Genomic DNA, 16652 nt, shown 5'->3' with positions numbered 1-16652 from the left:
TATGGTAGGTACAAAACTGTACTTTCATATGACTCCTTTTATACCCCTCACATTCCTGTGTAGATAAATTGGACTTCAGTTTCTTGCTTCTTCCTCAACCTGCTTGCTCATAACCCTGAGTACACTATCCCTGACTCTTTGCCATAGCTTTTTACTCTCTGTTTACTCCTAGTCTTCTAAGTGATCTTGCACACTTCCCCCAGCACACTATCATTCACTCTTTTATAAAAGCCCTATATCATCATTTGTCATTTTATTCTTAATCTTAGCCCATATTGTAAAACACACAGTGGCATAATCACTTTCGGTTACTGCTGCCTTAACATGTACAGCCATAACACCCATGGCGTTGCTTAAAACCATGTCCAGAATTCTGTCCTGTCAGGTTCAGGCCCACCTTAGTTCCGTGAGCTCATTACAGTCCAAGACCTCTTTGTCAGCTCTTGCTGCCTGTTTACCCTGTATCTGAGTATCCCTCCTACTCTGAGGTACAGTAATACTACATGTATGAATAGGGTATGCTGACACAACTTTAAAGGGTCTCTCTGCACATTTTGGAATTCACTGTTATTTGATAGAATAGCAGATTCATTTTTGATGAGTCATAATTCACAGTATTGGTTCTTATAACAGTGAGAGACACCCTAACTTGGTTTAAGTGTTTAGTAGTAGTCCAGGGTCTAGAACCAAGTTACCAAGGAAACTATGCTGCGAAAGTTTCTTCTCAGGTTTGCCCATGTTTTTTTTTCACCTGTTTAAGTTATGGTTGCTTCAATTTGCCCGGAATCAGTATCTCACTTTTTTAGTCTCTCCAGTCTTCTCTGAATTAATATCCCACTACCCATCCCCTGCACAGTGTCCTACCTCACTCATCCCCTCTCTGTTCTTCTGTAGTTGTGATTCTTTCTGTATTGGATCCCTTACCTCCTGTGGGTCCTTCTATATCAACCTCTTACTTCCCATCTCTAATCTTTTACCACTCCTTCAATCCCAGATCTAGCCCTTACACACTCCTGGCTGCTACAGGCCCTGTCCTTGGAGTCTGCACAGTAATGGACACATCTGCCTCTGTACCACCTGTCAGTAAGATTTAGCAACACCATTCCAAAGAAGCATGCAAGTGCATTTCCTTAGTGGATGGGGATAATCACAGGAGACAAAACTGGCCAGGCAGAAATTACAAGGTCAAAGGTAAGAACCAAAAAAATGCAGTGGGTGATGAAGAAAGAAAAGAGGAAGAGAAGCAGGCCAACAAGTAAAGAAGGGCTAGAACTGAATGGAGAGAAAACGATAAAGTAAGATGGTATGTGAAAACAGCCAACCTGCAATTATCTAAAAAAATACACCCAAAAAGACATCATATAAAAAGACACTTATTTGATGTTAGCACCACAAGTTCAAGAACTCTTCCATATTTTTGAGCTCAAAAGGACTTAAGAACAAATAAATCCTGTTTATAGGTTATTTTTTTACTTGTTTTTATTTATTTTTTTGCAAAAATAAGATGAGGCGGAATATATTGGGTATATATCACACAGGAAGTAGGGTGACTATGTTGGATAAGTTGATGAAAGAGGGAAAGGAGATAAAGAAAATACAAGAACATCTCTGAAGTACTGAATGCATTCTTATCTTCAGTGTTTACAGAGAAAAAAAAGAGAGAAGGCTACCATGATGAGAGGGAAAATGGTCAGAGGGTGATAGATGACAGGGTCAATAGAGACAGTGAAGGTGAAAAATTACAGGGACCTAATAGGATATCAGTCAGATTAAACAAAAAGATGTCAAGTGCCCTGGTAGGACAATGTACACAAATCTCTAACAGGTCCAGAAAAAAAAAAATATTTCAACTACACAGCCAGAGTACCAGCTGAAAACCTAGAAGAATCTAAGACTAAAGAAGTGTTTCACTTTGCGACAGTGTAGGTGAACTGTGTAATTGTGTCATGATGTCCTTCAAGGATGCATCTGCAGTCATAACATATGGGTTGTCCTGCCTCAGGCAGCCCTTCGGTCGGCCGGATTCCAAAGTCTGGGTCTGGCCTCGGCTGATGTCGCACTTTCCCCGACGTCAGAGCGTCTGGGGTATAAAAGCATCAGCCGACGCCATTTTCCTCAGTCTTTCTTGCCGCGCGGTGCCCGAAGCAGAAGCTGTTCGCAAGTGCCAGTCGGTCAGATCCAGTGAATTCAGCTACCGAAGACTTCGAAAAAAGCTAAGTACCCCATTGGGGACTCTTTCTTGCCTCAGCCGATGTCAGACAAAGTAAATAATTGTTTAACTTGTGGGAAACAAATACCTCATAAGGATTTCCATTCCTACTGCCTTCCTTGCTTAGGCCCAGACCACGACGTATCGGCCTGTTTAGCCTGTGCTTCCTTCAACCGACGAACTCTTAGACGTCGGTCGGAGTTTGCAGAGGAATTTTTTGGAGCCGCTTTTGCTTATAAAATGCCGCCGGAGACTCCGACTTCGCATATGGTGAAAAAACGCAAGGAAAGGACCGACACTCGCGGCCCGCGGTTTCGACTGAAACCACGGCTAGGCCTACCGCGAGTGTTTTGGTTTCGGCTGAAACCGAGTCCTCGAAGATTCCTTCTTCCGAAACCATACACCCGACCACCGAGGCCCGGGAGGCCCCGGCTGAGTCGGCTACAGAACTTCCTACCGAAACCAGTGCTCAGGAAATGTCCGACACCATACCTTTGGACATTTCTACTGCTGCACGTGGGGCAGCTAGGCCCCCTGCTTCCATGTCCATTAAGGCTTTTTCAAGGGCTAAAGCTGCCAAACTTTCTAAAGCTTTGCCTACCAAAACTACCTCCCAGAGGCCTTCCTCTAGTTCTCAGATCCTCAGCCTTGCTGAGGACCTTATTTCCTTAATTAGGGGTTCTCAACCTCACCCAGACAGGGCCTCTCACCCTCCTCCAGACAAAAGGCCCAGGACTGACCCCTCTGACCCACACTCTTCAGATGATTCCACGGATGGGTCTGAGTTGTCAGACCACCAGGAAGGGGCTTACTCGCCTTATGAGGATTCAGATGCTGAGGAATCTATCCCTTCGGCCTCCCCTCCTGAAGAGAGGTCCTTCAAGGATGCATCTGCAGTTCTAACAAATGGGTTGTCCTGCCTCAGGCAGCCCTTCGGTTGGCCGGATTCCAAAGTCTGGGTTTGGCCTCGGCTGATGTCGCACTTCACCCGACGTCACTGCGGCTTTCAATTGGGTATAAAGGCATCAGCCGACGCCATTTTCTTCCGTCTTTCTTGCTGCGCGGTGCCCGAAGCAGAAGCTGTTCGCAAGTGCCGGTCGGTCAGATCCAGAGTTTTCTACTACCGAAGACTTCTAAAAAGTTAAGTACCCCGTTGGGGACTCTTTCTTGCCTCAGCCAATGTCAGAAAAAGTAAATAATTGTTTAACTTGTGGGAAACAAATACCTCATAAGGATTTCCACTCTTACTGCCTTCCTTGCTTAGGCCCAGACCACGACGTAGCAGCTTGTCTAGCCTGTGCTTCCTTCAACCGACGCACACTTAGACGTCGGTCGAAGTTCTGGAGGAGTTTTGGTCCCGCTTTGCTTACAAAATGCCGTCGGAGACTCGACCGCATTTAGCTAAAAAGCGTAAGGAAAAGGACCGACACTCGCGGTCCACGGTTTCGGCCAAAACCACGGTTAAGCCAACCGCGAGTGTCTCGGTTTCGGCTGAAACCGAGTCCTCGGTTCTTCCTTCGGCCGAAAACATTCCTCCTGCAGCCGAGGCCTCACACAGCATGGCTGAATCTGCTACTGAAATTTCTCCTGCTGTAGCAGGCACCCAGGATTTATCAGATACTATTCCTTTGGACATATCTACTCTTGCACGTGGAGCTGCTAGGCCCCCTGCATCCATGTCTATCAAGGCTTTCTCTAGGGCTAAAGCAGCTAAATCTTCTAAGGCCTTGCCTTCTAAAACCCCCTCACACAGGCCTAGCTCTAGTTCCCAAATGCTTAGCCTAGCAGAGGATCTCATTTCTTTGATCAGGGGATCCCAACCTCACCCTGACAGGGCCTCTCATCCCCCTCCAGAGAAGAGGCCTAGAGCAGAGCCCCCTGAACCAGTTTCTACGGATTATTCTTCTGATGATTCAGAAAACTCAAATCCTCCTGAAGGCCCTTATTCTCCATATGAGGATTTTGACGCAGAAGACTCCATCCCTTCTGCCTCTCCTCCTGAGGAATTTTCTTTTGGGGAAACCTTGCATGCTATGAGGGAACAATTTCAATGGCAGGGCCAGGATTTTTCAGATTCAAGGAAACGGCTCAGGACCTTTTTGCATTTGCCACAGCATAGGCCTTTAGCCATTCCTCCAGTACTAACTGTTGTGGATGATGCATTCAGTGATGCTTGTACTGCCCCTGACTCTCTTCCTCCGGCCCCTGCTAAGCCCGACAGATACTACAAGGTCCCGGACACACATTATCACCTGTATAAGGCTCCTATTGCAGATCCTGAAACTATTTCTCAAGGCCCCAAAGCTGTAGCAACTACCAAACCCCCCCCCCTCTGAAAGAGAATCTAGAGCATTAGAGAGATGGGGTAAAAAAGTTTATACTTCTGCTACTCTTTCGGCTTGGGCTTTAAACTGTCAATTCCACATGATTCAGTATCAGGAATTTTTGTTAGATCAGTTAAATAAAAAACTATCCTCTCCTGAACCTATAGACCGTAAGTCCCTTCAGGATTTGGTACATAACACTCAGCAGGTCAGTAATCATTCCTTAAAATGCAGCTATGATGCACTGGAGGCTTCCTTTAGATCAGCTATGACTGGTACAGTGATCAGAAGGCATGCATGGTTAAAAGAGCAATCCTTACCAGACCATGTAAAGTCAAAGCTCCTAGATGCTCCCATGGAGAAACTCGGTTTGTTTGGCTCCCCTGCACAGCAAGTGTTAAAGAAGGTGGAGGAAAAAGCAAAATCTGTCCAAACAGTCAAGGACTTCTTACAGGTCCAGCCTCCTAGGTTTAGTAGAAATTGGCCTTCGAAGAATTGGTCCTTTCCAGACACCAGAGCACAGAGAGGCAGAAATAAGCACTCAAGAGGCAGAGGTCAATCCAGAGGTGCCTACAGGGGACGTCAGTGGCAGCCTAACAACCAGAGAAGTACTGCCACAGATCCAGCTACTACCACTTCCACAGGACAGTCACAGTGACTTGGCTCTGATACCGCCTACCAGGGAACAACTGGAAGCACCCTTAGGCGGAAAGCTAGCCTTATTTTCAGTAAACTGGCATTACATTACAGGAGACAAATGGATTTTACAGACAATAGACAAAGGTTACAGGTTTCACTTCCATACTCTACCAAGGAAGAGAGGAATGCCAAACCTACCACCAAACCAAAAGACAAACGCTCTAGAACAAATCAACCACTTACTAAGGAAGAGAGCTATAGAAAAGGTACCGGCTATGGAACAAGGACAAGGATTTTATTCCAGACTTTTCCTGGTGCCAAGAAAAGAAAACCAATGGAGGCCTATTCTCGACCTGTCCGCTCTCAACACATACCTCATTGTTCCAAAATTCAAAATGCTGACCCTACAGCACCTTCTTCCCATGCTGGGCAAGGAGGCTTGGCTGGTGACCCTAGATCTCAAGGAGGCATACCTGCACGTCCCTATTCGACCAGATTGCAGAAGATACCTCAGATTTCTTGCAGGATCAGAGCATTATCAATTCTCAGCATTGCCCTTTGGCTTATCTACTGCGCCCAGAGTATTCACGAAATGCCTGGCATCAGTAATTGCTCATTGCAGGCTTCAGGGAATTCAAATTTATCCATAACATCCTGGAATATTTAGCAGAACTTTTCCACAATGGCCTGTCTTACTCCTCCATCAAGATTCATGCATCAGCAATTTCAGCAGAATACAACATGGATCCTCCAGTCTTCTCTCATCATCTACTCAGGCAGTTTCTGAGAGGAATTAAAAATGTAAAGCCTCCAAGGAAGCCACCTCTACCTACATGGGACCTGAACTTTGTGCTGGAAAAGTTAACACTTCCCTCTTTTGAACCAGCAGCAACAGCAGAATTACAGTTCTTATCTTGGAAAACTGCTTTCCTGCTTGCAATCACTTCAGCAAGAAGGGTTTCTGAATTACAGGCATTAATGGCAGTACAGCCCTTCCTTATCTTCCATCAGGATAGAGTGTCCTTGAGAACTAACCCTACTTTTATGCCAAAGGTGGTCTCCAGGGTATCATTGAACCAAGCAATCCACCTACCAACATTCTTCCCCAACCCACAGAACAGGGGGAAAAGACTACTACACACCTTGGATGTACACAGGCAATTGCGCTACTACCTGGACAGAACCAAGAACAATAGAAAAACTGACCAGCTTCTGGTAGCATATGCAGCAGGAATGGAAGGAAAAGCAATTTCAAAACAGATAATCTCAAAATGGATAGGAAATTGCAATAGACTTTCATGGGAAGACAACTCCAGAAAACTTCAGACCTCACTCCACAAGGGCTACAGCCACTACTACAGCTTTCTTACGAGGAGTGGCTACCAAAGACATTTTAGAGGCTGCTACTTGGAGCTCCGTGCATACATTTGCCAAGCATTATAATCTGCCTTTATACTCCAGATCCCCAGCAGGTTTTGCAACTGCTGTTTTGCAAGGGATCTTAACTACACCATAATCTTCTTAGTGCCTCCTCCCCCAGTTTGGCTATGGTATTCTACCCATTTGTTAGGACTGCAGATGCATCCTTGAAGGACATAGTACAGTTTTGTGCCTACAATAAATGTAGATGTCCGAGAGGTATGCATCTGCAGTCAGGATTACCTACCCTCCTTCCCCTCTGTGGTACTCCTAGGGTATTTGCCCATCTTGTAGCTAGCTGGGGGAATCTATTATGGTGTATTTGTTTGTATATATGTACATACATGCTTATTTTTTGTTTGCTCTCTACTGTTTGGAATCATTTGCATTTATCCAAATTTAGCCTTCCTAGAGGGCACCTGGCATCTGGGGCAAGAAACACTGAAGAAAATGGCGTCGGCTGATGCCTTTATACCCAATTGACAGCCGCAGTGACGTCGGGTGAAGTGCGACATCAGCCGAGGCCAGACCCAGACTTTGGAATCCGGCCGACCGAAGGGCTGCCTGAGGCAGGACAACCCATTTGTTAGGACTGCAGATGCATACCTCTCGGACATCTACATTTATGGTAGGTACAAAACTGTACTTTTTCCTTTGGTGAGACTCTACACTCCATGAGAGAGTATTTTCAATGGTAAGGTCAGGATTTCTCTGATTCTAGAAAAAGATTAAGGACCTTTTTGCATTTGCCTCAACATAGGCCCTTAGCTATACCTCCTGTTCTGAATGTAATTGATGATGTGTACAATGATGTCAGTACAGCCCCTGATACTCTTCCTCTGGCCCCTGCCAAACCTGACAGATACTACAGGGTCCCGGATTCTCATTTCCATCTGTATAAAGCCCATTCTGCAGACCCAGAAACTATTTCTCAGGGCCCTAAAGGGGTTGCAGCCGCTACTGCCAAAAATCCTCTACCCTCTGAAAGAGAGTCTAGAGCTTTAGAGAGATGGGGAAAGAAGGTGTATACTTCTGCAACTCTTTCTGTCAGGGCATTAAACTGTCAATTTCATATGATACAGTACCAAGAGTATTTGTTAGATGAACTGAATAAGAAACTTTCTTCTCCTGAACCCCTAGACCGTAAATCCCTTCAGGATTTGGTACACAATTCACAACAGGTTAGTAATCACTTCTTAAAATGTGGCTATGATGCACTGGAGGCTTCATTTAGATCAGCTATGACTGGGGCAGTTATTTGTAGGCATGCCTGGCTGAAGGAACAATCTTTGCCAGACCATGTCAAAGCTAAACTCCTGGATGCTCCAATGGAGAAACAAAATTTATTTGGCTCCTCTGCTCAGGAGATCTTAAAAAAGGTTGAAGAAAAGGCAAAATCTGTGCAAACAGTTAAAGATTTCCTGCAAGTACAACCACTGAGATTCAGCAGAAACTGGCCTACTAAGAATTGGTCCTTTCCAGACTCGGACAGAGCCCAGAGAGGCAGGAACAGGCGCCCTAGAGGCAGAGGTAAATCGAAGGGCTCCTACAGAGGCCGTCAGTGGCAGCCTGCCAACCAGAGGAGTAGTGCAACAGCAACAACAACAACCACTACACCAGGACAGGCTCAATGACTTAACTCTGATTCCGCCTACCAGGGATCAACTGGAAGCACCCTTGGGCGGAAAGCTGGCTTTATTCTCAAAAAAATGGCATTATATTACAAAGGATGCATGGACACTGCAAATAATAGACAAAGGATACAGGTTCCACTTCCACACTTTACCAAAAAGAAGCGGAATGCCAAACCTTCCACCAAATCAGAGGGCAGAGGCTTTAAGACAGATCAACAATTTACTTCAGATGAAAGCGATAGAAAAGGTACCATGTTCAGAACAAGGCCAAGGATTTTACTCCAGACTATTCCTTGTACCAAGAAAAGAAAATCAATGGAGGCCTATTCTCGACCTGTCCACACTGAACACTTATCTCATTGTGCCAAAATTCAAAATGCTGACCCTACAGCAACTTCTTCCCATGTTGGGCAAGGAGTCTTGGCTGGTGACTCTAGATCTCAAGGAGGCATACCTGCACGTCCCTATTCGACCAAGTTGCAGAAGACACCTCAGATTTCTTGCAGGATCAGAGCATTATCAATTCTCAGCATTGCCCTTTGGCTTATCTACTGCGCCCAGAGTATTCACGAAATGCCTGGCATCAGTAATTGCACATTGCAGACTACAGGGAATTCAAATTTACCCATACCTGGACGACTGCCTAATACAAGCGGACAACAAGGGAAATTTGATAAAGGACTTGGCCTATGCCATACACCTGCTACAGACCTTGGGATACACAGTCAACATCCAAAAGTCAAGACTAGTACCATCCCAAAGGATAACCTTTTTGGGTGCAGATCTGGACACAACCACCCAAATGGCCTTTCTCACAGAAGAAAAACAAAAACAACTTCCAGATTACTTCATGATTCTGGCAAGACAAACTCAGCTTACTGCAAGGAAAATCCTGCAGGCCCTGGGTTACATGGCATCCTGCATAATTCTGATACCGCATGTCAGGCTGTATATGAGGAAATTACAATGGTACCTAAGGAGTGTATGGTCTCAACACAGCCACAGTTTAGAAACCATGATACCAATCATTCCATGCCTTCAAAAGGAATTCCTGTGGTGGGCTCAGGCCTGCCAGTCCAACAGAGGGTTGCCTTTCAACAAACCAAAAACAAGGCAGACCATCACCACGGACGCCTCAGACCGAGGATGGGGAGCACACATGGAGGGCAAATGTATCCAAGGCCTATGGCCTCAAGGACAGCTAAGCATGCACATAAACCAAAAGGAAATGCTGGCAGTGAGGCATGCAATCGAGGCATTCAAACCCTTCCTCCAACAAGGACACCTGTTAATAAGGACAGACAACACCACGGTCATGTGGTACATAAACAAGCAGGGAGGCACACTCTTACCCACTATGCCGGATGGCTATGAATCTGTGGGAACTATGCCTGAATCTCAATATCCAACTACAGTCCCAATTCGTACCAGGGAAAGAAAATACACTGGCGGACAGCTTAAGCAGAACTACCATGGATGCACACGAATGGATACTGCACCCAGACGTCTTCCAACTCATAGCAAAGACATGGGGAATGCTGGAGATAGATCTGTTCGCCTCCCCACTCAACCATCAACTGAAGACATTCTGCTCAAGGACATACCACCCACAAGCTTGGAGGGTGGATTCTCTCTCTTTCAGCTGGAAAGCCCTAACAGTATATGCCTTCCCACCTCTCCCATTGATGTACAAGGTTCTACTGAAGATCAGGGAGGGACAGCCAAGAGTGATACTAATAGCTCCAGACTGGCCAAGGCAACACTGGTATCCATTATTGAGAAGCATGTCTCAGGCAAATCATGGCCTCTCCCCGTATGGCCTCTTCTTCTGACGCAAAACAATTTCAAGACCCTGCATCCCAACTTGAAAACATTGCAGCTAACTGCCTGGAAAATTCCTTAAATCCCAATCCACCTGTTTTATCTCAGAGGGTGAAGGACATTATCTTGGAGGCTCGCAGGCCTTCCACAAGGAAGACATACTCAGCTAAATGGAAGAGATTTCTCATTTGGAGCACATCAAGAGGCTCAGATGTCACAGTGGCAAACATAACACATATCCTAGAATACTTAGCAGAATTGTTCCACAATGGCCTGTCTTATTCTTCCATTAAGATTCATGTTTCAGCAATTTCAGCAGAATACAATGTGGATCCACCTATCTTCTCGCACCCTCTCCTCAGACAGTTTCTGAGAGGGATCAAAAATATTAAACCTCCAAGAAGACCCCCTCGACCTGCTTGGGATCTCAACTTTGTGCTGGAGAAACTGACACTTCCTCCTTTTGAACCAGCAGCATCGGCGGATCTACAGTTTCTGTCTTGAAAGACTGCATTCCTTCTGGCAATCACTTCAGCAAGAAGAGTATCTGAGTTACAAGCATTAATGGCAGTGCCGCCATTTCTTATTTTCCATCAGGACAGAGTTTCACTAAGAACCAATCCTACTTTTATGCCAAATGTGGTATCTAGGGTATCCTTGAACCAAGCTATTCACTTGCCTACGTTCTTCTCTAATCCACAGATTAGAGGGGAAAGACTTTTGCACACCCTGGATATACACAGACAACTCCGCTACTACTTGGACAGAACAAAAACTAGTAGAAAAACTGACCAACTTTTTGTAGCATATGCAACTGGGGTGCAAGGAAGAGCAATTTCCAAACAGACAATTTCAAAATGGATAGGAAATTGCATTCGATTTTGCTACTCCTTTCATGGAAAGACAGTTCCTGAAAACATCAGGCCTCATTCCACAAGGGCCACGGCCACCACTACAGCCTTCCTACAAGGAGTGGCTACCAAGGACATTTTAGAAGCTGCTACTTGGAGCTCCGTGCATACATTTGCCAAGCATTACAATCTACCTTTATACTCCAGATCCAGAGCAGGTTTTGCTACTGCAGTCCTGCAGGGGATCTTAACTACACCATCCTTTTCTTAGTACCTCCTCCCCCAGATTGGCTATGGTATTCTACCCATATGTTATGACTGCAGATGCATCCTTGAAGGACATAGTACAGTTTTGTACCTACCATAAATGTAGATGTCCGATAGGTATGCATCTGCAGTCAGGATTACCCTCCCTCCTACCCCTCTGTGGTATTCCTAGGGTACTTACCCCTCTTTTAGCTAGCTGGGGGAATCTATTATGGTGTATTTGTTTGTTTATACATATATATAATTTTGCAAATGTTTGGAACTTTTCAGCATTTATCCAAATTTAGCCTTCCTAGAGGGCACCTGGCATCTGGGGCAAGAAAAACTGAGGAAAATGGCATCGGCTGATGCTTTTATACCCCAGACGCTCTGACGGGGAAAGTGCGACATCAGCCGAGGCCAGACCCAGACTTTGGAATCTGGCCGACCGAAGGGCTGCCTGAGGCAGGACAACCCATATGTTATGACTGCAGATGCATACCTATCAGACATCTACATTTATGGTAGGTACAAAACTGTACTTTCAATCCATCCATCTATCTATCTACAACCCCTTTTTCCCACTTTTCAACATGGGGTCGGGGTGTCACTTCGAGTGACCATCATCTGTAGCCAGGGTTTACACTACTGGGTGGTTAGCCATGCCATCGTTTTTTCTCACCGCACACACACACACACACACACACACACACACACACACACACACACACACACACACACACACACTACCTTTGGCCAGTTTAGAGTGTCCAGTTCACCTTCTACACATTTTCCCTGACAAAAATCGAACCAGGGAACCTCTCGCTGTGAGGCAGCAATGCTGTTCGCCACGCCACTGTGCCACCCAGTGACACTGTTTCTTTTGGGTCAGAGGAAGGTACCAGAAAATTCTAGAATTTGAAATGCCATTCATTTTTTTTTAATTATTTAATCTAAACTTTGACAATCAATATTTAGAGTTCAGCAAAACAAGAAAGCTGCCAACATTCAGCTTGGTTACACAAGTTAGTTTCACAACACCTTAATATGGCATTACAGAATTACTAATTAAATACTCATTCTGCTGTTCATACGATTTGTTTTATTTGAGCCAGCATGTGCACTTCCTATTCTTTGTCCCACCTGACCTGTGGTCTCAATTTTTTCTTATGAAAATTTGTGTGGATTTTACTTAGTCTCACTTCTTCCCCTTTGTGAAGTTGCCTAACAGTTTCATCAACTAATTATACCGTGTGGGGGTGGTGGAAGGGGTGCAACTTTCCATTTCTTAGTAATGGAGTTTATAGCCACTGTCATTATCACAAACATCAATAGGGTCTTCCTGTAGTTTAGCTGTACCTTGGTTCCTGCGCCTAAAACAGCATCTTCCATGACAAGGCCATTTCACTTTGAAAAAACTGAGATGCTAATTCCTGCAATTCCTTCTTTTCAGGCTTAAAAGCTTGGTACAGTTCCAGAAGCAATGATACCATGTTTCTCTTGTATGTCACTCACACCTACAACCATCAGGAAACACGGATTTCAGTATCTCTGGTGCATAAAAATATTAGTGGAGGTATCTGTGATGCCTGTTCACTGATCCAGCAATCAAGGAGCCTCAATCCTCACCACTAACACCAGTGAGGAGCTTCCACATTGGGAAGGATAACAAATACACACACAGCAAAGTACAATTTCCCTTAAGAGCACACAGAGATCACAGTAAGTCTGGGGCTGATTTCTCCCTTTCTCTCCAGATCCCCAGTAAGACTCCCCACTGGCACAGCTGTAGGGTCCAGATCTCAGCCTAGTGGTCAAGCTAATACCTCCAGCACCTACTCTGTCCAACCAGTGCTTTGTATCTCTGCCCAAGTAGATGAGACACACATTTTGAGATACGAGTTATGTACAGACATGCCTGGGGAAAGCTGGCACAGGTTCTCCAGCTATGCCCATTCTGCCCAGGCTATATACGGTAGTACCACTTGCCACCAACCACTAATATCAGCTGTTAATAAGGCCGTTATCAAAGGGTGTCCAATTATTACTGTGCAATATTATTATCCAAATGGTAAGTGTAACTGAACAGCCAGGCTTATTGGAGTGGCTTGGCCAGTATCACTATATACATGCAATGTATTCTAGAGCTTAAATTATTTCTACATAAAACAGCCACAGTTGAAAGGTTTAAAAATATTTAATAAAAAAAAACACAAGACAATACTTCTTACTACACAGTGCTAGTCAAGAGTTCAGAGATCACAGGAAAATGCTTAAAATACAGTAGAATAGTTCTGACATCAATACAAAAAACTAGTCTAATTTTCCTATTTCCTAGCTATATCTAAGAGCAAACACAGTAAACTTGCACATAGAGCAAGACAGTGCTGGTGATGTTGGATGTTCTGAAGGCAAATGCTCTCTGTCATTAAATTGATAGCACAGTACTACTGACTCTCTTCAGATTACATAATTTTTTCTCTGGTTCCCAGGCTAACAGAAACTCAGAGTTTAGCAGCCCTTTTGATCTTGCACCTGGTCAGGAAGCTACACCAATAAAAGATGTTATACATGTAAAGTCAAGCAATTAACTCAGGTCTCAAAACAGTAGCAAGAATTCCTTCATCTAGACATCTCTGCTCCGAGTTTTGGGATCAAGCAATTATACAATGTTTGACTTATCAGCTTTCTTCCAGCAGAGTGCAATGTGGTTACATTTTTGAAGTTCAACATTTAACAAAGAGAACAAGCATGTGGCTTACATTAATATTTACAAATTACAGAATAGTCTTGACAGCCTTCACATATCTTCACAGTATCTACAAGCAAAGGTTGTGAATGTGCTGCTGCTGTTAGAAAATCTAGTGAGGTGGCATATCTGTTTGCAATAAACTGCTGAGATTTACACACCCAGCTCAATTTTCCAGATGATTCTCCACTTATTGCTTATTGGCCCAGTAACTCTCTGATAGCTTTATGTCCATTGGGCAGTAATCCTTTTAGAGCACCTGAGTCTCTCTTGACCCTGGATATTAAATTTATCAGGAGGGGAGGGTTTTCTTCATCCTGTGGGACTGCACACGTCTTGTTAGCAGATCTTACTGTTACTTCATATTCCATCCTAAAGTTCTGATATAATTAATATTTCCTTGTGCCTCTGGCCAAGAGAGACACTCTTGTCCTTATTTAATTTATCTCCATAATATTATTTGACTCCTCTTTTCAGTCCAATCTTTAAGTGTAAATCTTGCTGTCCTCCTAACTTCGGCACTTCCTATAGGTACAAGGAATTTCCTCCAGGGGTTAAGTGCTTCTGTTTTCAGGTATTTCTGGAGTGTTTCAACAATCATTTCCACACCAGCCAGAGACCTACCTTTTCTTAATGCATGATCCCATAAACATTTTGGAGCATTGTCCTCTTCAGTATTTTTTTGCTTTAACAGAATCCTTTTGTTCATCAAGACTGATGGTATGTTTTTCCATTTAACTTCATCTAGTCTAAGTTAGTTCATTATGGCTTGATGCCGACTAAATTATACAGGCTTCTTGAAAAACAGTGGAATGATTTATAAAGGTCAAAAGCCTTCATATAAGACCATGTTCCCTCTGTTTAAGCCTTTCGATTCTAGGAGTGTACTGTATAAGGATACACTTGATGGCAAATTTCATGTTTTGTTTGCTGAGTAAATCAAATGGAGCACCTGCATAAGATGCAGCTTCCTACAGTCATTAGTAGAGTAGACAGTTGTGTAGTTAAGCTGTCTGCTACCCTGAGGAAGGCTGTGCCGTACACAGTCATATCCATTGCCACATTCCAAATCTTTTGCATCTTTAATCAGGCTCATTTGAAAAACAGTTTGTCTTTGATAATGATGCAGGTTATGTATGGCGACTTGATAAAAATCACTGAATTTCAGTCATTTTAGAGGAGCAGAAACATTTCCACACACAGACTGTAAAATAAACAGTGTACAATGATGATGTTGTACAGCAGGACTGAACTTTTATTTTCATTAAATAATTAGCCTAGGACAATGACCCATTCATGTAACTTTAGTCTGCTTAGCTTCATGACTCGCAAGTATTTTGTTTAAAACTTCGTTACAAAGGACCAACATTTCAAAGCATACAGCACTTATTTTCAAAAATGTGTAAGAATTTCTGTCTGGAACCTAGAACAAACACAGGCCACTGGGTAAATATAATTAAGCTTATTCGCAGTTCATCCACAGAGCCTTCAGGTTTCTACTCCTAATTTGATGCTGAGATGGTGTCTGCCTCACTGTCACAGTTTTCATCACTCAAGCACATCTGATGGTTCTCCAAGGTACTGTGCATCCAAAATTGTTGGAAGCCTCCCCTGCACAAGCAGCCTCAGAAGAGTGCTTGGCCTTCAGATCATTGGCCTGTAAAGGCAAAGTAATGGGCTGAGTTTGCTGGAAGACTTTCCATTGTACTTTCAACTTTTGGAGTAGATTTTAATGCCATATCTTTTATGAAGAATTGTTGAGCTGGGTGTTTAATGTCTGGAGCTGCGTATTGTAACAATGCTTGGGTGGAACAGGAATGTCATTATACGCTTTGTTATGCATGTTATCAGCATTCAAATGCTTGTTGCTGGATTTTCACTTTATAAATTTAAGTCATGGATTGGGGCAACAAGTAAATGCCGTAGTATGTCCTTTTTTCTGCCTACCACTGGGTTATTTGTACATTAAATACTAATTGGCCCCATAATTAAAAGCTGATAATGAGAATATAAGGCTAGACATCTTAAGATCCTCATGGATCCATAGTCTAGCAATTACCTATGAATTTACAAGCTATTCATGTGCCTTTTTATCTTGTCCCTGCAAGATGTCCTTCCATATCACTGCTGAGTATTCCTTACTATAGGGATGCCCTGCCAGTATACCAAAGCCTTATGATTACTTGTATGTCATACATCACACAGATGCTCCCCGCTCACAGCGAAGGGTATAAAGGTGATGCACGGATGTACATACCTTAGAACTTCTTTGTCACCAGTCCGAACACCATCTTTGATCTTCGGGCTGAACGCTTCATCTGCTGGTTACCAAGCCATTTCAGATAAGACTTATCTTTGATTTCTTTACTTTTGTTGTGAGGTTGCATGTCATCCAGAAAGGGAAAGTGTTATTGTGGGAGACAGATTCCACATAAAGGACCATCGTGAGCTGTGTTTGTTTTGTTTGGGTGCTTCTCACAGCCATATGTTGTGCCCAGTTTGTCAGACATTTGTCACTAAGACTGTTTGTAGTCATCTCTCCTCTTTATCTACCTTGAGAACCAGTAAACGATTTTCTCCAGGATTTTGGCAAGGCGACAAGTTGTTTATATTAGGGCAGTAGTGCAAGTTTGTTGGGGATATTGTAAGTACAATCATCAGGTACGTTATTTGGCAGCCTGGTGGAGCAGTATGTTATCAGTGACTATCTTTGTTAGATTATATAGGAAACAAAAAACTTGTAAGTCTATTTATGGCTGC

General features: G+C 43.7%; 1 protein-coding gene across 2 annotated transcripts in view; it reads left to right on the top strand.

The window, feature by feature from the left end:
• Positions 1-16652, top strand: part of SYDE2 (synapse defective Rho GTPase homolog 2) — an 862822-nt gene that overhangs the window by 473996 nt on the left and 372174 nt on the right. The gene's annotated exons all lie outside the window — the stretch shown is intronic.

This window comes from Protopterus annectens, chromosome 10.part0 (genome assembly GCF_019279795.1).
Source record: "Protopterus annectens isolate FY-2018-M chromosome 10.part0, PAN1.0, whole genome shotgun sequence".
Classification (NCBI taxonomy): Eukaryota; Metazoa; Chordata; order Ceratodontiformes; family Protopteridae; genus Protopterus; species Protopterus annectens.
This window is presented reverse-complemented; position numbering and strand designations above follow the sequence as displayed.